Raw genomic sequence first — 24,783 nt, forward strand, 5'->3', positions numbered from 1 at the left:
CAGTACCTTTAAATACTTAACAAATATTGTGGGACCAGTAAATGAATCCCTACATTGGATTCTGTACATTGTACAACAATCCCTACATTGTTGATTCTTCATAAAGCTGATGTAACACCTACCGTGTGCCAAGGGTTCTCTTGGTCTTGTGAATGCAGAGCCACACAAGACAACAACTTATGCTTAAGAAGCTGATAGTTTTGGAAAGCCGTAGGGGTCTTTTAAAATCACAGATCAAGCTTCTTGTCTGGCTGCAACTCTCCAGTGGCTCCCCGTGTTCAGGAAGGATAACATCGGAACTGGAGCATGGTCTGCAAGGTGCTCCCAGCCCGTGGTCGGTGCTTCCCACCTCATGGCACCTTCCTTGTTGTTGAAAATGTACAAGCTCCATTGGCCTGTTGATCTTTGTCTGCCTTGAACCTGCTAAGCTCATTTCCCTCTTGGAGCCTTTGCATCAGCCGCTTCCCTGAATTCCCCTTTCCTGATCTTCCCCTGCCTCCATCCTTTGGCCGTTCATTTACCAGCCTTAATGACCGCGGCTTGGAGAAACCTTCCTAGATGATCCAACTAAAGTGGATGATGCTGTCTCATACCATCCCGTGTTGATTCCTCATGTAGTGCTCCCGGATATCTAATACGTCGTTTGTTTATAAGTTTAAAATCTATCTCCCCTGTTAGCTTCTATGCTGTAATAAAAGTGACATTCTCTGACTTGTTCTCTATTGCATCTCATTATCAGAGGAGGACGAGACGCATTGTGGATGCCCAATAAATAACGAGATTAAGAATTGAATTACTGACTAACATCAACCTCCAAGCCAAGGTGCTGGACATGGCGTTCCCTTCTCATTCTGTAGCAGCCTGAAGTCTGTTTGTTTTAATTTTCAAGAATCTGTGATGTTTCCCGATCTCTCCGGTACTTGATGGTTTTGTTGCATCGGGTTCAAACTGTTTGTGGAAGTGCTGTTTGTAATGTTCAGAAATTAGAAGGGCTTTATCATCAGTAAGGACTGGGTAAATGAACTTCCTCACCCCCATAAAATGGAAAACTCTGCCATCATTAAAATGCTCATGGATGCCTTTATTTATTGACATGAAAAGCTAGTCACATAGATTATTGACCAAAACATGTATAAAATATTAGTTCATTGAAATTGTGTGCTTTCAGAAAGTTCTTCAGTGAAATGTTAGTGGTCGTTTTCTCAAGGTTGTGGGACTTTAGGTAATTTAGAAATATTATTTATAGGAGCCCCTGGGTGGCTCAGTCAGTTAAGCGTTCGACTTTGGCTCAGGTCATGATCTCATGGCTTGTGGGTTCAAGTCGTGCATCGGGCCCTGGGCTGACAGCTCGGAGCCTGGAGCCTGCTTCGGATTCTGTGTCTCCCTCTCTCTCTGCGCCTCCCCTGCTTAACTCACTCGCTCTCTCTCTCTCTCTCTCTCTCTGAAAAATAAATTAAAAATAATCATTTATAATTTTTCTGTAGATTAGTATGCTTATAATAATTATACAATATTTCCCTTGATGGAAGGACATTTTTAAAAGTTTTTTTCCGTTTAAAAAATAAAGTAAGAAAGCAATATTTGGAACAAAAAAAAACCCAGAGACAAACAAGAATATGATTTATTGTTCTTGGAGCTTTCTCACGGATCCCTATTTCCCACAGAGTGAAGTCTGAACAACTCAGTGTGGCCTCAAGATCCTTCTCTGTGGTACCATATTCTCCAGGCTGGCTTTCCAACAAGGCGCCCGCTAGGATTCTAAACCCAGGCACACCTCTCCTTTTGCAGTTTCCTAAGACGGCCTTGCTCGGCCATGACCTCATTTCCATAGCTGCTCCCTTTGACGACAGTGCCCTTCTCCACCTTGCTATCAGGAACACATCTTCGTATCTTTGCACCTGTGGACTCAGTGCCACACTCCCTCCCCTCTGAGACCTTCTTTTCTTTCTTTTTTGTTTAAATGCTTATTATTATTTATTTTTGAGAGAGAGCAAGAGGGATAGAGTGGGGGAGAGTGGGGGAGGGGCAGAGAAAGAGGAGACCCAGAATCCGAAGCAGGCTCCAGGCTCCGAGCTGTCAGCACGGAGCCCGATGCAGGGCTCGAGCCCACAAACTGTGAGATCATGACCTGAGCTGAAGTTGGACGCTCCACCAACTGAGCCACCCAGGAGCCAGGAGACCTCTCTTTAAACCTTGCGCGTGGCTGTGTCAAAGCCCTCCTTCTCTCTTCCGCCTACATCCTGGTATCTGCTTGTTCACATCCATGCCCTGTCTAATCGCTGGCTTTGTGTCCTGGTAATTAACACGTGCCTAATAATTGTGGGAAACAGTCTTGTTCTTAATTCATCACCACCCTGCAAATACTAGCATTGCCTCCATTTGACAGTATGGGACATTGAAGAGAGTTTTGCAATTTCACACAGTCAGTCATTCGGTGGGAGTTCCAGGATTCCAATCCAGCCGGTTCTGTTCCAGATTGTATGCGGCTGCCACCCACCTGCCGTAGCACGAGACACGTCATGGGCCTTTATTTAGACTTAAGGAATGGCCAATGCCACAGAGGTATCCATTTTCTCACTGGGATGAATCTCCATCCTAAATACAAGAAATAAACCTCAACACTTACATGTCCTTGCCTTTTTGTGGTTTAAGATACTCATCTTATACTACGATTCTTTTTTTTTTTTTTAATGTTTATTTTTGAGAGAGAGACAGAACACGAGGCGGGAAGGCAGAGAGAGGGAGAGACAGAATCTGAAGTAGGCTCTGACACGGGGCTCGAACTCATGAACCACAAGGTCATGACCTGAGTCAGAGTCAGATGCTCAATCGACTGAGCCACCCAGGCGCCCCATAATTCTTAAAGTTTTCTCTGAAGTAAAACCTTTTGAAGATGCGCCTTCAAGAATATGTCTCATGGTAGAAGGCCCCGATCCTGATGCCTTGTTTCTATTTGACATTTTAGTTAGTCCCTTAGAAGTACACAGAGGTACAGTATAGTCTGTTACTAGAAATTTAAAATTAAATTTGGTAACTGATAGTACAGAATGGTGTTTCTCTGATGAATGCAGTACTTAAGAGCATAGAGCTCTGGACTCCAAATTCTCCTTTCACCCCTTGCTGTGGGCCCTTGAGTAAGTTCCTTTTCTTTTCTATTCTCCTCTGCCCCATGAAAAAACCATGCTATACTACCTTCCCCACAGGGTTATTTTTAGGATGCAATGCAATAATGCAGGGGAAATGATTAGGATGGTCTGGAGCATAAGTGCTCACTCAAGCATCAAATCCAAAAATTAGCTATGGCTGTCACTATTTTCTACTCCAGGGACCATATCACACTGGGAAGAATAGAGGCCAGGTAAGACACTCAAAGCTTGAGGTCCTGAAGGAAACGTACCTTCCTTACTAATCTGCAGACATATCATACAAGACCAACAAATCCGGTAACTGCTAACATTTACCTCTTCCCAGACTATATTCCCCTGTATTTTTTTCCTAAAGGTTTGCTGCCTCCCTTTTGCCTATTTTTTTTTCCAGTAACACTTTTCTCTAATGCTAGCTTGCATCGACCCTAGCCCTAACAGGTGAGGGGCAGACAGGTAAGCACTCTGTCCCAGGGCAAGGGGAAGGGATAGGGATCCACATCTATAACTTTCTCTTCCACCACCCTCCCTCTCGGACCACAACCAAGTGGATCCTGGTACTGTTCCCAGTCTAGCAGGGTCCCAGAGTGGGAGCCTAAAGTGTGTACATCCTGAATATGCAGACTTGTCTGGAAATGCCTGGAGGGTGAGCCTGACAAGCAGGATGTTCGCCAAGGAGGCTTGTGGGTGGGATTCCAACCTATGATTATCTTCCTACCTGGCCATCGCCCTGTTAGAGCAACTGTTCTGTTGCAGCTCTTAGCTTGCCTATTGGTTCTTCTCTAAATACTCAATTCACTGAGGCCTTCCAGGATGCCTGCCTTATTAATATTCATCCAGCCCACAACAGAGAGCCTGACCCACAGAACACATGCACTAATCATGTGTGGAAAAATGAGTGAGCGGATGAGTGAATGAATGAATGACAAAGAGCTCAAAAGCTCATGAGTTTGACCCAAGGAAAATAGTTTTCTATATATAGGAGAGGCCATTTTGAATCGAACATAGCATGGTGAGTTGTTCAAGTGGAATTTGGCTACCCCTGCCCCTAGGAAGTGGTAACGATACACTGTAAGAAAACAACTTTAAGTGAGACAAATTCCCACCAATCTCCGTAAGCGAGGATAACACCGAATGTCCTAGCTTTAGGTCTGTTTCCCAGGAGCATATACTGAGAGGGCCTGGATAATTTCTTTCACTGGTGCTTGAACACTTGAGAATATTGGAGAACAGAAATAAGGAGAAGCTACAAACGTTCTGGAAGCTGTCAAAGAGGGAGACATCCCTGAAATGACCTGGGAATCCCTGCGACTAGAGATTGAATAAGAATCCACAGGAAGGGTCACTGGAGAAGGGAGATGTTTCTGTGATAAAAAGGAGTGTTAACAGTACCAGCTCTGCCCTGCACTTATTCTGTGGCTTTGGGCATGAAAAACTCCATTTTTTCATCACTAACGTGGAAGTTTTAATGGCATCCACGTTGGACATTATTGTAAGATTAAGTTATATAATATATGCACAGTGTTCTGCATGGTTGATAATTCCAGTTGTGATAGTTTAGGAAGCATGATGAAGAGGAGGGTGATGATGAGGAGGAGAATGACAGATGATGAAGTCACGTTGCAAAGCTTATCAGAAATTCTGCATTCTGATCAGGGTAGGGAAGTCTTCGTGAGTTTTCCCAATTCTGGCATATGGCTAAGGAGCCAGAGAATGTTTTATAACCAGTCTGACAATCCAAAGGTATTTAAGACGATTGTGGTCAGGACAAAAAATCAAGGATTACAATTTTGAGGACTTACCCAGATGTATTTAGCAAGTGCCCATCTGGACCATCAGCCAGTTTCTACTCCTGCTATTAGAGCCAATCCATCCTTTGTGAGCAATGCACCAGATAGTTCGCTGGTGTGAGACAACTGTGCGTCCTCACATATTTTTTTTTTTTCTCTAGCATGGGTGATACGAATGAGTTCCTCTAAAAGTCTGCGCTAGAGTCCAAGTCTTGGAAAGTTGTTCAATACAGCAAGACATTAAAAGGCAGTTTTCTGTGAAGGTAGATTCAGTGAATATTCCCAAGAGTTTACTTGTATAATGGGAACCTAGAGAGTCCATGAGTCTCCGAAGAGCTGGTCCTTATTTATAGAAAAGGAGTTTCAAATCTTTCTAGAAAAGACTGGGTGCTTGCATGTATGGGAACACATGTATAGTGCCGACTCCAGAATGTCAGCAGAGAAGTGTGACCATACGGGAGGACAAAATAGAGACATAATCCACATTCTTATGAAAACCATGCCCTAAGGAAAATTAAACCAGTCCGAGGAAGACTTCCCTGAAATTCAGCAGGAGAAAACTCTTGAAACATAGCTGGCTAGATGACTATTCATTCTTTAGGTGTATCAGGTGTAGGGTACAAGTTTGTGTGTTCGTATCACGTTAATAAAGCCTTCTCCCTCTGTATTTATTTTGTCTATATGACGTGTCTAGTTGAGAGTAATGTATATATTCCAAACAAACATTTCCTTTGAATTTCTAAAAGATTAATTTACATATTTATTTAATACTCAGTCATCGAGACTAGCAAAGAATATTAGTTATTTGTTCATAACGGGATCTCACTCCAAGTAAGTTCACTCTTGTCCTCTTTGTATATTTTTTTCCGCCCGGGAGTCTACTCTGTCCGATATTAATACTGACACATCTATGTTGTTCTTATTTGCACTTTCCTGATACACGTTTTCCAAATACTGGGTTTAAATCTTAGGAGACATTTGAAAAAAAATTGTTTTTTCCAGGAGGTGTGTTTTTGTTTCTCACCTGAACCGGTGGTTTCTAAATATTGTGGTTTTACGATCATTTACAGTTATCATCATAAAAGATAAATTCCCACTTCCTTCTGCGATCTTATGTTTTCTGTATCTCATGCTTTCCTACCATTTTCCTCTATTTCCTGTCTTTTGCGAGTTGAACTCTGCTTTGATTTCTTTAATCTCCTACAGTAATTTGGGAGGAATCATCCTGTTGTTTTGTTTCTACAAAATTTTGCAAAATAACATACTTGATCTGATATTCCCTTAATTATCAAGGTCAAGAAGAAACAATAGCCTTTGACTCCATCCTATTTTAGTCAAGAAATTTAGCACATTTTATTTTTTCGTCCCTTCTCCCGTTTCCCGGCATTTCGCAGTGTAATATGTGATTCTGGACAACTGTTATTATTTCTAAAATATTTTATATTTTGAGTTAGAAAATCCCCCTTCTTCAAATTAAAAAAAAAGTGGGGCAAAGGAAATATCCTTTTAAAACTCAAGCATACTGGGTGTTTGCCTTGTATCCTGTCAGAGGAAACAAATTGAAAAAGAAAAGAAAATCCCCCTTCTTGTTTCTTTTAGAAACATTCTTCACACTGTCTCTCTCTCTCTCTCAAAAATAAATAAACATTAAAAAATTAAAAATAAATAAATAAATGAATAAATACATAAATAAAAAGGGGCACCTGGGTGGCTCAGTTGGCTAGGCATCCGACTTTGGCTCAGGTCGTGATCTCACGTTCTTGGCCTTGTTCTCATTAGTTTCCACTTTAAATGTTCTCATTCAGTTTGCTTTTCCATGGTCTTGCAGGGTGTTCTGATGTGGCAGTTCCTTAAATGCGATGGCCCTGGGTCCCTCTGTTCTGTGCCTTTTCCCTCCCAATCTCTATAGCCTCTTAGGTGATCTCCTACATACTCGGGCATCTGGTCATCACCTCTGTGCTTTTGACTGCCTGCATCTCTGTCCATCTATTTCTCTGGTCATCTGGGCATCTGGTCATCACCTCTGTCCTTTTGACTGCCCGCATCTCTGTCTATCTGTTTCTCTCCTGACATCGAGATGCGTGCACCCAACCGGGTTGCTGGATGCCTCCACCCAGTCTTCAAGGGGTGACCTCATGTAGGAAAGGAAACGTATGGCTCGACCTTGCCCTAACTCTTGGTTGTCTCTTGAAACTCAGTGATTGCCCGACCAGCTGACTTTACGTTTAACAGCTCGCAATTGCCGATCGTGCACCAAGACCTGTCAGTGTCAGTACTTAGATCCAGGCTGATTGGAAGCCAGAGCCTCAGACAGCAGCTTTTAAAGTATGCAAATATATACAGGCTGTCTACCAAGAAGACGACGAGGCTGTAAAGCAACCAAAAGCGTTTATTTGGGGTTTTGGGGATTGCAATCCAGGAGACACAGAGTCGACTGAAATCGAAAGTGTGCTCCGAATTCCAAGTGGGGAGTGCAGGCGTATGAAAGGCAGAAACCACAGGGTTACATAACTTGTTGGCAAGGCATTGTGGTTGGGGCTGACGGAGTTAAACTGACCATCTAACGCATGATTGGCGATTTAGCTACCAGGTGTCACATTATCTCTGTTGCGGTCCAAAGTTGAAGGATGTGTTCCAGAAGGCGGTCCAGGTGCAATTGACAAATTACAATTGACAAAAGTCAAAAGTCCACGGTGTTCCAAAAGTGGAAACAGGATTGAAATAGGGGACTTGCATAGGCCTGCTTCCTCAGTATCCTCTAGAACCTACTTTTTGTGATGCTTATTTATTTGAGAGAGAGAGAGAGAGAGGGAGAGAGAACACGCATGCACATGGGGGAGGGGCATAGAGGGTGGGAGAGGGAGAATGCGTTGTCAGTGACGAGTTCAACCCGGGGTTTATCCCATGAACCATGAGATCATGACCTGAGCCGAAATCAAGAGTCAGACGCTTCCCTGAGCCACCCAGGAGCAACCAGACCCTAATTTTAAGGACTCTCTTAGCACTGCTTCCTTCACTTTGGAATCTTCTCTCACAGGTGCACCTCATTTTATTATGCTTTGCAGATAATTGCGTGTTTTGGTTTGCTTTGCTTTGCTTTTTACAAACTGAAGGTTTGCGGCAACGCTGTCTCCAGCAAGTCTGTTGGTGCCATTTTTCCAAGAGGGCTTGCTTACTTCATACCCCTGGGTCATATCTTGGTAGCTCTCACAGTGTTTCAAACTTATTCAGCGTTGTTAAATTTGTTACGGTGACCTGTGATTACAATTCACTGAAAGCTCAGAAGGTAGCATCTTTTAGTGATAATGTATTTTTTAATGAAGCGATTGATGGACGTTGTTTTGGTTTTTAGACGTAATACTATTGCACGCTTAGTAGACTACGGTATAGTGTAAACATGACTCCTATATACACTGGGAAACCAAAAAATTCATTTGACTCACTTTATGGTGAGATACGCTCGATCACAGCGGCCTGGAACTGAACACTCCATATCTCCGAGGTGAGCCTGTACCGTGCCGTGGGACCGCAAGCCCAAGCCCTGCTGGCCACCAGACCATCAATGCCGTCCTTCCCAGAGATGCTCCCAACAGCCACCCCCCCTCACTCCCCGCCCTGCCACCAGAGAGCTTTAGGTCAGAAAATAATTCACATTCAAGACTGGGTGTTTTTCAAGTGGCTGCCCCTGCATCGGGCCCTGGAGTGAGTGAGCCCATGTGAGCCTTTGAGAGGTACTTCACAGTTTGCCTGGGCCGTTTGGATCTCAGGGAGACGGGCCCCACTGGTTTTCAAGGCCAGATGTTTCGGGAGCTCAGGTGCAAGTCTTAAAAGTTGGGGTGCCTGATGCAGGGTATGAACCCTTCACTCCTGAGGGAGAAGCTCCAGGGCTTTGAGTTCTCTCCCAGTTGTGGGTCTCCTCAGGGTTGAGGGGTATGGCAGGACTGAGTCACAGCCTCTCCTGCCTACCTCAGGTGTGTCCCTTTTCACATTTTCCCCATGGGAAGGAACCGCTCCACAGCTCTCAGGTGTTTCGCAGAGGTGGTTGTTCCATACGTAGCCGTATATTTCATGTGTCCTGGGAGGAGGTGAGTTCATGGTCTTCCTATGTCGCCATCTTGGACTGCCTTTCCTGGATATCTTCTTTAATATCTCAGAGACACACAAAGCTTTTCAATAGGAACGATCACAGAAATAGAGACTTCTCGCATTATTCTACTTTTCTCTTAAGTCAAGGGAATGTGCAGAGAGCTAACTAATAATGAAGACCTATTATATGCCTGTCACTGCATGAGGCATTTTTTATACTCAATCCCCACTTTAACACTCCGGTCTGAGGACTCAAGTGTCTAATTCTAAAAGTGGGAAAACTGAGTCTCGGGAAGGTGAAGAAACTTACCCAAGACTCAGTTTTTTGTTTTTAAATGCTTGCATTTTCTATTTCATCCACATCAAAACTTCCCTCTGTTGTTTCTTTGGATCCCCTTTATCTTCACGGCTCAACTTCCTTTCTTTAAGGAGACAAATCTTGGAGCACCTGGGTGGCTCAGTCGGTTAAGTGTCCAACTTTGGCTCAGGTCATGATCTCACCATTCCTGGGTTCAAGCCCTGCGTCGGGCTCTGTGCTGACAGCTCAGAGCCTGGAACCTGCTTCAGATTTTGTGTCTTCCTCTCTCTCTGTCCCTCCCTTGCTCATGCTCTCTCCCTCTCTCTCAAACATTTAAAAAAATTTTAAAAATAAATAGACAAATCTTACTCTTTCCATTTGGACTCATCCTTGTAGGCTGCCCATTCCTTTCTGAGGTTGTTTCCAGGTTTCATTTAACCTAAAGAGACCCTGACAGTGGAATGACTTCATCCTACGGTTAGCCAGGAGACCAGCTCCACTCCGTAGTGGGGGGAAGGGGATGTCCTAGATCCCAACCCCTGTGACTCTAGTGGAACAATCAATCAGTTGCCAGGACCCAGACCTTGAGGTGAAAGGAATGGTGGGGATTATATCCTATGGGATTCTGCCTAAGAGATTCATTGGCCTTCAGCACTATTTTCCTTCTAGTCCTTCCCGTTTCGCTTAAGAAGATGGGTGGGACTAGAACAGCATACAGGTTTTTGGGTTTTTTTTTTTTTTTTTTTTTTTTTTTTTTGAGAATGGACTACTGTGTTTGAAGTGCCATGTGGAAGGTTCTGGTTTAGTGTTAATCCTGGAGGATTCTTCCACTGGCCCTGTTTGTCCGCAGCCAGGTTTCTTGTCTCTGGCACTCCAGGTCAACCTAAAACATGGCAGAGTATTTACAGTGATCAAGCTAAAGGAGCTCTCAAATTTCCATGTAAATGGAACGGAAGACTGGAACTTTCCTACCTATACTTTGGGTGGTACAAAATGCCCACATTCCTGTAGTCCCGCTTCTGCAGACCAAGGCAAACAGATTGTCCTTTGAATGTCTCAAAAGCTCTTTATTTTTTTTCTTGTAATGCCAAATGCAATATTTGTTTGAAAAGACTACACCAGAAGTTTCCCAGCTGAGAAAACAGGCTTGTGAAAAATGGTTTCAGAAAATGAAATAAACCATGCAAAAGTTGTTCAGGGTGTGTTTGAAATGAACATCTGGATATGAACTGCTAAATTACCTCCTTCCTCCTCCTCCTCTTTCTCACAGCTGTTTGAAAGAGTCCTGAGGGCAGGGAAACAGGTCAATGGACCAAATTGCACCTTTCCCCCACTTCTGATCCCTTTTGCACCTATGCAAGGAATCTATTGCACATGTGTGTTTAATAAGTGGGCACAAATACAAGACAAAAATTATCTCAATTCCTGTTGACTCTCTACAGCAATACCAAAGGAAAATAAACTCTGGATTTTAAAATTTCTCAAACAAAACTTATGGTTCCAATAAAATATCACTTTTCAGTTGACTTTTTTATATCAAGAGCTGAACAGACCACTCATTTCTCTTCATTTCTTCAGAAAGAAGGAATGATTATTACGTCACACTTTCCCCAAAGTCAAGAAAGTCCAGTTCCCAAAGCCCTGCCTTTTAACTCATGATGGAGGCACACGAGAAGTTCTGCATGTTCGTGCCGTCACGCAGCCCCCTCCATAGCCACCTCTTCGACACACGCATCTAAAGAAGTACGTTGGGAAAGAACAAGTTGACGTTTGTCGATCTTCACGAGACTATCAGTGGCCACAACTAACGCAGAAAATATGAAATAATTGCCTCATGTTAGAAGAACGTGTAGGCGAGTCTTTGGGGAGACATGATAGATGTTTTCACGTAAGAGGAGGCTGGCTGGTGAACTCTGTACTGTCAGAGGCCAAAACGGGCCTGATGAGAAAAGGAGACGCCATACGGAAGCAGGTTTTATCCTCTGTTTCAAATGTCTGTTTCTGCTACAGCCTCTCCTCCTTTCTAGGATAGGAGAGGAGACTCGCTCACCCTTGGATCCTGGTGCTGTGCGGTCAACTGTATACAGTGCATTATAGGTGCTCCTGTGATGGACGAACGCCTAACCGACTGAATGCAATTCCTAGTTTAGGTTTTCCAGAAGAAACAGGAGAAAACTCCCTTATGAATACACGGATGAATATTTGCAGGGCAAGTTGGAGAAGGCGTTGGGAGCACACTTCTGAGATCAGATGGACTCCAAGGCTCTCCCATGGTTTGGAGTCTGAAATTCTATGTTCTCCTTCTGTATTGTTTAGAAGGAGATGTCCATCCACATGCCAGGGCTCAATCTCAGCCATCCTCCTTTCTTATATCCCCTAGGCTCTACTCGACACTGAGCTGGTTCTTGGCTAGGACCACTGTAGAAGGAGTCTTTGAACTTGACTCAAAGCTGCATGCCTCTAATCTAGGCATCTCTTTCCAGCTGATTTTATTTTGTTTCGACCTCTTGTTCTGTACCAAGAAAACTGTGCATAGTAGTGGATACCTACTGGGAAGCTGTTAAATTGCATGGCAAAGAGAAATTACCCAGCCCAGGAGATCAGAGAAGGCTTCCCTGAAGAAGCAGTGTTTGAGGCAAACAAAAGCAATGTAGATGAAGAAAGCATCCAGGAAAAGGGGCTTGGAGTACAAAAGATCATGAATGATACCGCACTGAGCAGGGGTACTATAAGCAGCTGTGGCTGGAGAATAGAACACCAGGGAGAGAATGTGTGATGGGAAGTAGGGAGCGGAGGCCATGGTGGGGAGTCTGTGTAAGTTCCCCTAACTCGCACTTGACAATAATGCAGCCCAAATGGATGGCATTTACTTCTCAGGTCAATGCCATTCATCAGGCTGTTCCGTCTGCATAGTACCCTTCTAATTTCTACCTGTTTAACATTTTCTCTCTCCTCGAAAGCAACCCTAATGCTCCCTTCTCCGGGAGCCTTTGATGATTTCCTCCAGTGGACACACTTCCCCCCATGGGTGTTTGTACCTCTCAGAGCACTTCCACATTCTGCCTCTCTGCTGGCTGGACTTGTGACATTCCATCCCAGACACCTTGAGCTTCATGACAGCAGGGGGTAACTCCTACCGCTCTTCCTGCCCCGTTCGACTCAGTAAATATTTGTTGATGAGCTGCGGACAACATTCTGCTCAAAATAGAGTGTTAGTCAGGAGGCGCGCGGGCCAGGCTTCTTAGGTTAGAATCTGGACACTGTGACCTGTTCGATGTGGAATCTTGGGCAAGTTGCTTCATTTCTTCCAGTGTCATTTTCTTCAACTGCAAAGTAGGGGTGGTGACAACACCTATCCCCTAGGAATTGCAGGAGCATTAAAAATAACATTTGCGAATAACTTGGCCAAATGCTCAGATATGTTAGTCATGATAAAATCCCGAGGAAAGACTACAGAGACTGACTTGTCAAGCCTGATTCACGCTCATTTTTTTTTCCAGTTAAGTCAACACCTTCAGAGGATTTTGTATGTCTTATGTCCCATTCTAGTGTCTGTGTCCTCAGCCAGCCTACAAGAATTCAAATTGGGAACTGACATCAAACATTACATTAGTTAGTTGCAGGTGTACAATATAAAGGCTTGATATTTGTATATACTGCAAAATGATCACCACAGTAAGACTAGTTAACATTCATGGCAATAGTTACAGATTTTTTTTCCTTGTGACGAGGACATTTAAGATCTCCTTTTTTTAGCAACCTTCAAATATGCAATATAGTATTACTAACGGAAGTCACCATGCTGTACATTATATCCCCGGGACTTACACAGTTTCTAACTGGAAGTTTATACCCTTTGATGATCTCACTTGTATGTGGAATCCTAAAAAGAAAAATCTGAGCTCATACAGAGACCAGACAGAGACACAGAGCCTAGGTTGTGATTCCTCACGTGCATGTACAAACAAAAGTTGAGCTAAAGGAACAAGCTGAGTGAAACCCCGGGCACACGAGGGTAAGGGATGCTTGAGAAATGGTGAAAAGCACTTCTTACTTGAGCCCCCGTTCTGCCTCCTGGTCTGTATTCCCTGTCGCCATCTGAAACTGGGTCTTCCGCAAGTGACTGGTTTGCCCCCAGTGGATTGTATCCCATCCAGTCTCTCATTGTAGTGTACCTAGGTGTATAAATTACACAGTGACTATGTAATGTGTAACTAGGACACTTTTGCGGGGGGTAGGGGGGATAGGCGGAGGGTGCTCTGTTAAACTTTACACTGGGACCGCAGATGTGAATTGGGACAGTCACGGGCAGTTCAAGCTGTGCAATCGTCTAAGTTAGAACCAGCAATCATGCTGACTTGGGTCACACAGCCTTCTGCGTCTTTCAAGTTCAAACCTCTAGCTCCCAACCAAAAAAGAGTAAAGGTTTTTTTTGATCCACTTTATTTTTAATTGTATCAGAACATTTTCAAGTCAGTGTTGCACATAGGTTTCCTGGAAGGCTATGTCAATATATTGTGAAACATCTGGATCTTTGCATATTCGGATGTTGGACTATAATGAGCAGTTTTCATCCCAAATCTTTAGAGTCATGTAGATAAACCGATTGGTTTCGATTCAGGGAACTTAACTGCCAGCTTCAATTAGCCTGGGTTCTTTAATATATTCTTTTTTCTAACATAGTAGGCAACTTCAATAAATTATTATTTATAGAGTACTTATTAAAATGCTACAGGGAAATCGTTCCTGGAAACATCTCGCTGTGTAACTGTAAATGATCAAGCCCTTACTTGCTGATTGAGTGTTTGAGGACTGAAGTCAGATCATAGGATCACAGCTACTCATGCCTGAAGACCTCAGACAGCACCCACGCCAACTCTGCATCCAATCCCTGAACCCCTTCGACAACATCACTGCTAGATAGGTGCCCAGGAAATATTTGATGTCTTGGTGATGGAGGGATGCATTCCTGCTCAAAGTAGCCCTTTCCATTGCTGGGTGGCTTTGCCAGATACAAAATCTTGCCTGGTTTTAAGTGGAAATCAGCTTCCCAAATTTCCATGCACTGAGCCCCATTCTCTAGTAGGAACTCCATTCTCTGACAAAACGAATCTCCTTCAGCCCCTTTCTGTTCTCCCATCATGAGAGGTAGTGCAGACCTGCATCATCTGAGCCAGTAAGAAACAAGCACAGCCCATGAAGTGAAAGACAGTACAGCAAAGTGGTTTATCCCATCCACTAGGGCCAAGATGCTTGAGTTTGAATCCTGGCTCCACCTGTAACAAGGCGAGGCATTTAACCTCAAGGAATCTTAGTTTTCCCACATGTCCAATGGGAGATGTTCCTGGGTATCTTCTTGAGGCATTCTTGAAAGATTATAGGAGGTGGTGTAGGTAAAGTCCTTAGAATAGTGTCTCCTGTCACATAGTAAACACTTCATAGACTATTATCATATAGAATCCCAGCAAATAGAGTCTGGAAACCATCCTTCAGTTGTAAAATCACTGCTCGGTGGGTCAGAAGTTAGTACTGGACACTTTGTGACCTAAGATGCAGCCTCCTCAGCAAACTCCACCAAGCATTCCTAGTTCTTTGGATTGAATGATACATTACTTTTTGGAGGGGATAAATCCTGGCAATTAAGAGTCAGGGCCTGGGAAATTGTATTCGGCACTGGATATACATTCAGTTGATGGGACAGGTTTGTTTATTTTTTAATAGAGAAATACTGAGGGTTCAGAAATGGATATTTTCCCATGAAAATGAGAAATACTGAGGGTTCAGAAATGGATATTTTCCCAAAGCTCCTCATGAAATGTGAATGTGCACTCAGATTAAGAACAACAGACTTAACGTGAGTCTCTGTGGGTCAGGATCTGGGTTCCTTCAGTAGCCAGCTGCACAACTGTGGGGAAGTTTCTTCATTTCTTCAGGCCTCTGTTTCCACATCTGTAAAATGGAGATAAAAATAAAAGTTCCTTCCTCATAAAGCTGTAATGACCCTTAAAGGAACTAGCACGTATGGAGAGAAGGGTGCTCATTGGGTATTTATTCTGTTTGTTTCACTGTAATAAGTATCTTCCATTCTTAATTCTTAGCCATCTCCATCTATCACCTTTGCCTCAACCTTTTGGCAGGTGTCAAAGAGTACCGAGCACCCTCTTGGCTATAGGTACAACCCAAGGTCCAAGACTAGGATCTATCAAGAAACCCTTTCCTAGCCAGGGTGCACTTCAGGCTGATGGTGGCCCGGTTTTCTTTGAGTAATTAAGAATGATTTGCATTTATACAGCACTGGAATAGACCTGGGTCCCTAGTGGCAAAGCAATTAGGAGAGATGACAGCATGATTATTGTCTTAGGCTATGGCTTACATCAGCATTAGAATCATCTGGGTGGTATCTGTCACTTAAGGATCTGCTTCAGGATTGGCAGAAGGGCTCCACATACCTGCTGCTCACACTGTGGGACCCAAACCAGCAGCATGGGCATCACCCGTGAACTTGTTAGGTCTACAGACTCACTGGTCTCACCTTAGACCCACCAAATCAGAAAGGGTCTAGTTCACTGAATCCCCAGGTGGTCAATGTGCCCATTAAGGTTCGGAAGCATGATTCTTCATCAGCATTGAGAGGAATTCATACCCAAAGTTTGTGACATGTTCCAGAAACCTTCATTCTACCACCCACCAAAAATGAGGCCTAGATAAAGCTCTTCACAGCCCTTGAATCACAGCCCCTCTAAGTTAGCAGCTCTCTCCATCTCCCCACCATCCTGTACCACTGGTTTAGCACTTATATAAATGCCTTCTTTGAGTTATTTTCTGGTTTGGATTTTCTACCTGATCCTTGGTCCTTGTTGAGAAACGGCAATATTTGTCATAATGGAGGCCCCCCTAAGACCTGTTCACTATTCTAGACATAGAAAGAAAATGTGCTGTTAGTTATTCCAGCTTCTATCACTGATTGGTATCTCTTTCCTATGCTGTTCCACTCTGGGGAATGCCATCTTCAGGAAGGGTTTGGAGCCGGAATTCATACAGAAATGGAGAAGTCTGGCCTCAGGTAATATGTGCTAAAGGCTTTCACTAAACAAACAGACAAATAAACAGAAAACCCAGAGTAAAGTCAGAAAAGAGTTTGCCCCAATTATCATTTGGCTTTATGTTGACATCAATACATAATGAGATCCCTGATTTCACTGGATTTCAAATAGCTGGAGAAAAGATGGAAGGGGGTTAGTGAATAAAATTCTGGGATAAGTCTTGGGGTGTAAGAGGCACACACACACACACACACACAAACACACATACACATATTGAACATCTATCATTATGCCGGACAATGTGGATCCAAAGATGAGCAAAACCAAGTCCTGTCTTCATCTCTCACCCTTGGCCCTTGCGGAACCTTGAGAGAAAATAGACATGGTCAAATAACCACCAAAGTATGTGTTACATCCTAACAGCGGTCACCACCCATAAAATTGAGGCACAAGTGCCTTGAGAACGTAAAAAAAAGGAGACGGATCTATTCAGGACGCTTCCTCTGAAGAAGCAACAAAACTGTAGGGTGGAGAGGGTTCAGAAGGACAATGCGGGTGTGACAGGGAGGGGTGGCCCAGCTGGTGCTAATGTCGTGTGACCAGGGAAATCTGTGCCCCTTGAGGAACTGAAACAAGCTGGAGTGCGTGGAGCCCAGAGGAGAGAAGGAAGGGGAAGGAGGATTGAGAAAGCTGAGGCTGGAATGATGGTGGACGCGCTTTGGTCCTCGACCTGAGAGCACTGGGAAGAAATGAAGGGGGCAACAGGGCCATATTTGTGTTCCCCAAATAGTGATTTTTTTCTGCCAACATGGAGAACAGATTGGAGAGGGACAAGAAAGGATGTGAGGAGCAGACCGATTAGGATTGCATCACGGCCCCTGGGGTAGGGACATGGCACCTGGATTGTGAAGGTGGTAGGGGCGGTGAAGAGAAGTGGGATATTCCAAGAAATAGGTGGGAAAATGGAAAGGACTCAGGTTAGTTTGGCGGGCAGGAGCAGGGGAGAGGGAGGTGTTAAGGATCACAGTTTGCTGAAGTTCCTAGATGCTGTTCTTTTGGCTAAGGCGGGGAGTGCTGGGCGGATACCGGATGGGGAGGTTGGGTGGGTCATGAGTTACATTTTGAACATTTTGAGTTGGAAGCCTTCCCTGACCTCCCAGACAAAGCTATGCAGGACTGGAGTGTGGATGAGAGTCCTAGGCTGGAGGGGACTATTTTATAATAATAATTTAAAAAGTAGAAATAACAAATGTTACCATTCATTGAATACTTACTCAGTGCCAAGGCTAACCATCCATTATCTAATTTAATCTCGCAGGACTCCATGAAATGACTGATCATCCCCATGTTGCAGATGAGGAAGTGGAGGCCCAGAGACAGCGTCCTGTCCAAGCTGTTAAGCACTGTGTCACACTGCCCCCTGCTGAGCACCTACTAAGTGCCAGGCTCTTAGAAAAACGATGGTGTTTAAGACCTCCCCAGGGAGGAGCTTCTATTCTGGTAAGGTAAGTTCACGGATGTGTGTGTCTTCCCTAGCAAACTAAAGGAGGAGAAGCCCCAAGGTAGGAATTTCTGCCTTTTGTCAAAAACACGGTCACTCGCCTACAAGCCACATCCCTCTGGCATTCACGTGCACAGATTCGGGGCCTGCCCCTGCCTTCTCTCTAAACTTTTTGTTCAGAAACTGAAAGGACAATTTTGGGTTGTTTCTGCTCCCTGGTTTTAGGTTGCCTAAGGGCAGGTAAGTTAAGTAAGAAGAGTTTCACCATGCATCCACCGGGCAACCCACCCCCATTAGCCTTTGATTTCAGGGTCTCAGACACACAGGAGGGGAGGGCAGCCCCACACTGCTCTCCTTTTTCTAAGGCTCTTTATTTGCCGCGAGCGGCTTCTTGTGTTTACCTGTCTGGGCATTGTGCTGAGGACTGTGAGAATGACACTCCTCAAGCCAGCTCTGAGATGGAAACAGACTCACCACGGCAGCTAAAGAAAGAACGTGTATGCAAAATGATCTCTTCCAGCACGTACTGCTTTTGCCCAGGCGTTGCACATAAGCATGGAAGAATTTTACTGCTCCTGTTACCCAGAAGAGCTTGAGATTTGAAACTGGGAACCTTTCCAGAGCTTACATGGAACGGAGCATACAGATCAGTACTGAAAACATAAATCACTCTTCAACCCTTGATTCTTATTATTTTAGTAACAATAGTCTAGTTGAAATTTAACACTCTGCGCCTCCGTGTGTGTGCATGTGTGTGTGCGTGTGTGTGTGTGTGTGTGTGTGTGTGCGTGCGTGCGTGTGTGTGTGTGTACAGGAAAATAAATACATTTTCAGTAATCTGCTTTGGATTTAACTAAACCTCAACTTTATCTATTGTCAGGTGTGCTTCTGCTGTTCAAATAATATCAATCTCCTAAAAAACAAAAAAACAAAACAAAACAAAACAAAAAAAACCTGGGGCCCCTGGGTGGCTCAGTCCATTAAGTGTCCGACTTTGGCTTAGGTCATGATCTTGTGGTTTGTGGGTTCGAGCCCCGCCTTGGGCTCTGTGCTGACAGCTTGGAGCCTGGAGCCCCCTTTGGATACTGTGCTTCCATCTCTCTCTGCCCTCTCTCTCTCTCTCTCTCTCAAAAAAATGATTTAAAAAATTAAAAAAAAAAAAGCCTATTTAGGTTTAGTACAAGTGATGATAATTAGTGCCAATTCGGGAAGTGAGAAGTCCCAAGCAAGTGTGCCCCTTACTGTGTTTCACTTTTACACACACGATAAAACTTTTCTTTCTTGTACAGAGTCATGCTTTTCATATTTTGTGATTTTCCCTAAACGTATATCCCAGATCATAAGAGAAATGGTATTTGGATTATCCAGCGTGAGGCAATTCAGAACAATGCCGTATTTGAACAGATAATCAATGCTACCCTCAAGGACTGTCTGAGGTTATGGGCCTTTTGCAAACAACAGAGAATATGTAAACCCGAGCCCAGAGGGGAGCATTTCATTTTGAGCGTATTTTTCCAGAAATATTATTATGATTTATTTTTACTCAGAGAGTAAAATATATTCATCAGAAGTCTTTTGACTATTAGGGGGAAATAGAAAACAGTCCTGTTGGGAGGGTGGGGAAATAACTGTTGGCAGTTCTCTCCATGGTACCTCAAAGCAGAGTTTAGGATAACTCATCCCCCCCCCCCCATCATATAATTGTCCACACATTCGTGTGCAATAATGTTAATGACATCAAACCCAGATTAAAAGCAATTCTAGGAATTTCTGTATTTCTACCTGAGGCAGTTCCTTCTCCTGTGCCCTGGGTGACATTAATTTCTGCTTTTTCAATAACTTTGCACTCTCTAGACTATGGATCTTTCCAGAATATCATTTGCTCAACAAATGATTCTTAAAATCAAAAAAAAAAAAATCTTTTTTTTTTTTAATTTTTTTTTCAATGTTTATTTATTTTTGGGACAGAGAGAGACAGAGCATGAACGGGCGAGGGGCAGAGAGAGAGGGAGACACAGAATCGGAAACAGGCTCCAGGCTCTGAGCCATCAGCCCAGAGCCCGACGCGGGGCTCGAACTCTCGGACCGCGAGATCGTGACCTGGCTGAAGTCGGACGCTTAACCGACTGCGCCACCCAGGCGCCCCCCAAAAAAAAAAATTCTTAAAAAAAAAAATCTTCCCTGATTTTACTTCCCCATTAACTCTTGTGCCGCGTGCCCTCTGCAAACAGCAACATTTCTCAAAAAGTTGCCGACACAACTAACACCCGTTTCCGAAGACTGTGCTCACTTCTCCAAACTTACTGAATTTGGCTTTCATTCTTACCAGTCTAGGAAATAGTCTCTTTTCACCACCACGAGGGGGTCCGTACCACTAAATAAAATGGACACCTTCGATCTCTTTTTCATGTGTTTACTTATCCATGTGTTTACGGAGTGCCTCCTACGTGCCCAAGTTCTGTTCCAGGTATTGGGGACATGGCAGTGAAGAAAACTGGACTTCTTTTGGACTTCACCGTTGTAGTGGAGATTACGGATAATAAACTTAAGAAGTAAACTTGCATCTTCCGTATCAGTGAGGGATCACTCTCCAGACTTCAAGAAACTTGGCGATTTCCTGCTGGGGACACTCTTGGCTTCTGTGATCCAAACTCCTGTGTCTCCTCTTCCCAATCTGGTTGATTTTTTTTTCTTCTGTCTTTGTCAACTCTTTTTTTCCTTTTTTTGTCGGTTACACCATCCTGGACTCCCTCAGGATTTTGCTTTAATTTACTTCTTTGTATTCTTTCATTCATTTCTTTGGCCCTCACTTGTGTATGTTCTATTTGATTCCTAGGTGATTAAAAAAAATACTCCCCATTGTTTTAGCCACCACCAGACCCCAGTGATGCTAAAACTGATGAATCAAAACCCAGAAATGGTTGTAACGGGTTTATTGCAAAGCTAAGGAGGCTGTACTTCTGTCAGGCCATTCTCTTCATGGGCCTCTGTGAGTGTTGCAAGTTCCCAGGGATTATATAACATCTCAGGTGTGAAGGGAAATAGAAGTTACAACCAGGGAGCATTTCCTTGGAAGCATTCCTGGAAAATTGCCTAAAGAAATCTCAGAAGGAAAGAAACTGAATCTTCAGGATTATAATCATTTGTTGTGACTTCTTTTCCCACTCCAAATAAATACTACCTTTTATACCTAAATTTGTGCTTGTCAATTCGGTTCGTTTTTTTTTTTTCTGAAAGATGGTCCCCCAAATTGCATAAACTTTAGGCCCCATAAAAACTGGATCCTTCCCTGTCCAGAACTGGCCTGTCTTCTGAGGTCTAGTTAGTGCCAAAGTCTTTTTAAGTTTCTACTAATTCCATCATTAGCCTCTAATCCACTCCAGAATTCCTTTCTTGCTTCCTAGATTATTATAATATCTGTCTACTTGGTCTTTTCAATCACAGGGAAGCTCCCAACTATTTTCTCTGCACTTTGTCAGCTAAATACAATCTTCAAAGTATAATTTATTTTTTTAAAAAAAACAATTTAAATGTTTTTATTTAGTTGTGAGAGAGAGAGAGAGAGAGAGAGAGAGAGAGAGAGAGAGCATGAGCAGGGGAGGGGCAGCGAGGGGGAAGACACAGAATCTGAAGCAGGCTCCAGGCCCCGAGCTGTCAGCACAGAGCACGATGCGAGGCTTGAACTCTTGAACCGCGAGATCATGACCTGAGCCCAGGTTGGACACTTAACCAACTGAGCCGCCCAGGCGCCCCAATTTATTTATTTATCTTTAAAGATTTTATTTTTTAAAGTAATCTCCACACCCAACACAAGGCTCGGACTCACAGCCCCAAGATCAAAAGTCACACGCTCCACCAGCCAGGCCAGCCAGGCGCCCCACCAATGTAAACCTTTATAAACAGAAATCTTCAGTGCTACTTGCATCTCAGAACTCCTCAGCAGTCATCCATTGTTCTTAGAACCCAAGGACTTACATTAAATCCAATATTTTTAACACTGCACCCACGTGCTGTGGGGTCTCGCCCTTGCTTCCATCCCCATTCTCATTCCTGTCTCCCCCTCGATGAACTGGTAGGTCTTTCCTCGTTTCCTCCCAAAGATAGCATTCACTCCTCCGCTGGGATTGTGCTCCATGATCTTTCCATTTTTTGGGACTCTTTTCTGCAAGATTTTCACCTGGCTAGCTCTTAAGATCTTGCCTTAAACATCTTCTCTTTAGAGAATCCCTCAGCCCCTAGAGGCAGGGATAGAATGTGCTTCACTAAAAATATATGGGATAAGGAGGAGGTGAGTGGCATACAAAGCAGGAACAGGTTGCCACTGCCACAAGAAGGTAGATGAACCCAAGGGAGAAAGGCTGAAATAAACTGGCGTAGACGGCTGCGTTTATCATGCCCGGTTTCTTCTTCATCTAGGGTACATAGCCCTGTGACTGAGGTCTCATTGGTGGAATGACAGCGGTTCAGATCTGGCCCCATGCAATCCTCCAAGCCCGTTCTCTCTTCCCTTACCTTCTGGCAGGATGCAGGCGATCTACTGTTAAGACTCGGGGGCCCTAGAACTGCATGGAAGACCACCTTCCAAATACCCAACTGAACTTTTGATGATCAAGAAACAGACTTCAGGGGTACCTGGGTGGCTCAGTCAGTTGAGCGTCCAGATCTTGGTTTTGGCTCAGGTAATGGTCTCACAGTTCCTGGGTTTGAGCCCCACATCAGGCTCTGTGCTTATGGTGTGGACCCTGCTTGGGATTTGTTCTCTCTCCCTTTCTCTCTCTGTCCCTCCGCCACCTGTGGATGCGCTCTCTCTCTCTCTCTCTCTCTCTCTCTCTCAAAATAAATAAATAAACTTAAAAAAAAGAGGGCACCTGGGTGGCTCAGTCAGTTGAGCGTCTGACTGGTTCACGTCACAATCTTGCGGTTTGTGAGTTTGAGCCCCATATCGGGCTCGCTGCTGTCGGCACAGAGCCAGCTTTCCAATCCTCTGTTTCCCTCTCTCTGCCCCTGCCCTTCTTGTGCACAGTCTCTCTCTCAAAAATAAATAAATAAAAACATTAAAAAAAAAAAAAAAAAACCTTCTCTAGATGAAGCCTCTGGAATGTGGGGCTTGTTTGTACTTTAGTTAGTATCACTTGTAATAACCTCAAACAAATTAAGAAAGAAGCACCCACTGTATGCCCTCATCCCATTTCACTTTCTGTTCAAGTGGAAATGTTTGGTTTAACCTCCCATAACCCTACATGGATATGGACTGGCTCAAAGAACTCATCTGAAAGGCCCACTGGACTATATACCCTTGCAGAAATCCCGAGACTCAAAGGATTGTTCGTTTTGATGGGCAATAGACGTAGTGGTTAAAAGCTAGGACTCTGGAATCTTTCACAAGCGGACTAATGCATTGTGGCCTGACTGCATGCATGATCACTGTCCTTTACTTTGTAGTCCCTTCCCTTGTTGGCTCTGGGTTCAACCATGTGACTTCCTTGGTTACTGAGTTATTTGCAAACCTGATGCAAGTGACATCTTGAAAAGCACATTCATATTCCTCCTTTCTCCTTTCTTTTGCCCAAGTGGGCTGCTTCATTCTCATACTTGCTTCTTTCCAGAAGCAGGTGCCGTTCTAAGCTCCTGGAAGAATGTGAGGGATACATGGAGAAAAGCCAAGGTCATCTTAGATGACTTGATAGCTAGCTGACTCCCCCACTCCCCCGAAAAGTGAGAAATCCCAGCCAAGATTAACAGAGTCACCTACCTAGCTCCCAGTTGACTTCGGAGACATGAGTGAACCAGGCAAGACCAGAAGAGTGTAGCCTACTTGAACCTCATTAACAACACATGGCTATTGGTTTGAGCCAGTAAGTTTGGGGTGGCTTGTTGCAGGGTATTATGGAAGTGATAGATCAGGGTGAAATAGGTCCAAGTGAAAATCCCAGGGCTGACCTTTATTAGCTCTAGGACCTTTGACAAGTTACTTAATCTCTCTGCCTCAAGTTTTGCGTCCAATAAATGGGATCTGGCAGTGTTTATTTCAAAACACTGTTGTGAAAAGTGATCAAGTTGGTGGGTGAAAAACACAGCGCTTAGTTATTGGTGTGTTGAAGAAATCAGTAAATCTTAGATGTGATGTATAGGAGACGTGAAGGCAGAGGAGAAGGAAAAATAGAAGGGCAGTGAGATCTTCTGTGGGTCAAAAGTTAGGGTGGCTCAGCATTCTGGGTATCTAAGAGGAAAAAAAAAACCATTGAGAAATATAAACCATTAGGCAGCCCATCCATTCATTACTGAATAAACTAAGCTCTGTGTTTTATAAGATGTGTCACTGGGAGGTTGGTATGCTTAGTCCTTGTGAGCTTACTCCCTTGGAAGACGTTCTCCACCAAATCTTGCTTCCAGATTTTACCTTTGGTATGTATCAAAGCTGTTTCCTCAAATAACCGCCTAAAAACCACTTTTGTCTTGGTTCCAATGTTGCCATAAGGGTGTTTTCCATTTTACCTATCAATACCCCCGTTAGAAGTTGTCACATAACATACTTCTTTCCAATATAGCAAAATACAGAGAAAGAAATGGGGCTTATTATATCTCCCTAGGAATCAACTTATGCCCTCCTTTTTGATAGACTTTCCTCTTAACCCTGACCACCAGGAAACTCAAATATATTACTCATCATAACAACTACATTACTCTTAAGTTTAGCATTCTTTCTAATTCTCCAAAGATTCTGGTTTCTTACGAATACAGAGTTTCTCTAATGCTCTTTCTTATAAGTCATATGTTTTGGGCACCTCAAGTTGTGCGTAAGCAAATGGGCCTTTTCTAGTGGGTGACAACAGTCTAGAACCAAATGTTCACAAACATTTGTAAAATCTAGATGAGAAGCTGTTTCCTAAGGGCCTCAGCTCAATCTCTGAAACCTGTTTTA

The 24,783-nt window shown here is 43.7% G+C and overlaps 1 long non-coding RNA gene and 1 other non-coding gene across 2 annotated transcripts; both read left to right on the forward strand.

The window, feature by feature from the left end:
- Nucleotides 1-6,363: 6,363 nt before the first annotated feature.
- Nucleotides 6,364-6,493, forward strand: LOC111559974. The gene has a single exon (XR_002741434.1). It is a non-coding gene; the product is annotated as a small nucleolar RNA SNORA27 (small nucleolar RNA).
- A 3,593-nt stretch (nt 6,494-10,086) lies between these two features.
- On the forward strand, nt 10,087-18,543 carry LOC102899995. The gene is made up of 2 exons (XR_006595186.1): nt 10,087-16,380; nt 17,679-18,543. It is a non-coding gene; the product is annotated as an uncharacterized LOC102899995 (long non-coding RNA).
- The last annotated feature ends 6,240 nt before the right edge of the window (nt 18,544-24,783 follow it).

Source organism: Felis catus, chromosome A3 (genome assembly GCF_018350175.1).
Source record: "Felis catus isolate Fca126 chromosome A3, F.catus_Fca126_mat1.0, whole genome shotgun sequence".
NCBI lineage: Eukaryota > Metazoa > Chordata > Mammalia > Carnivora > Felidae > Felis > Felis catus.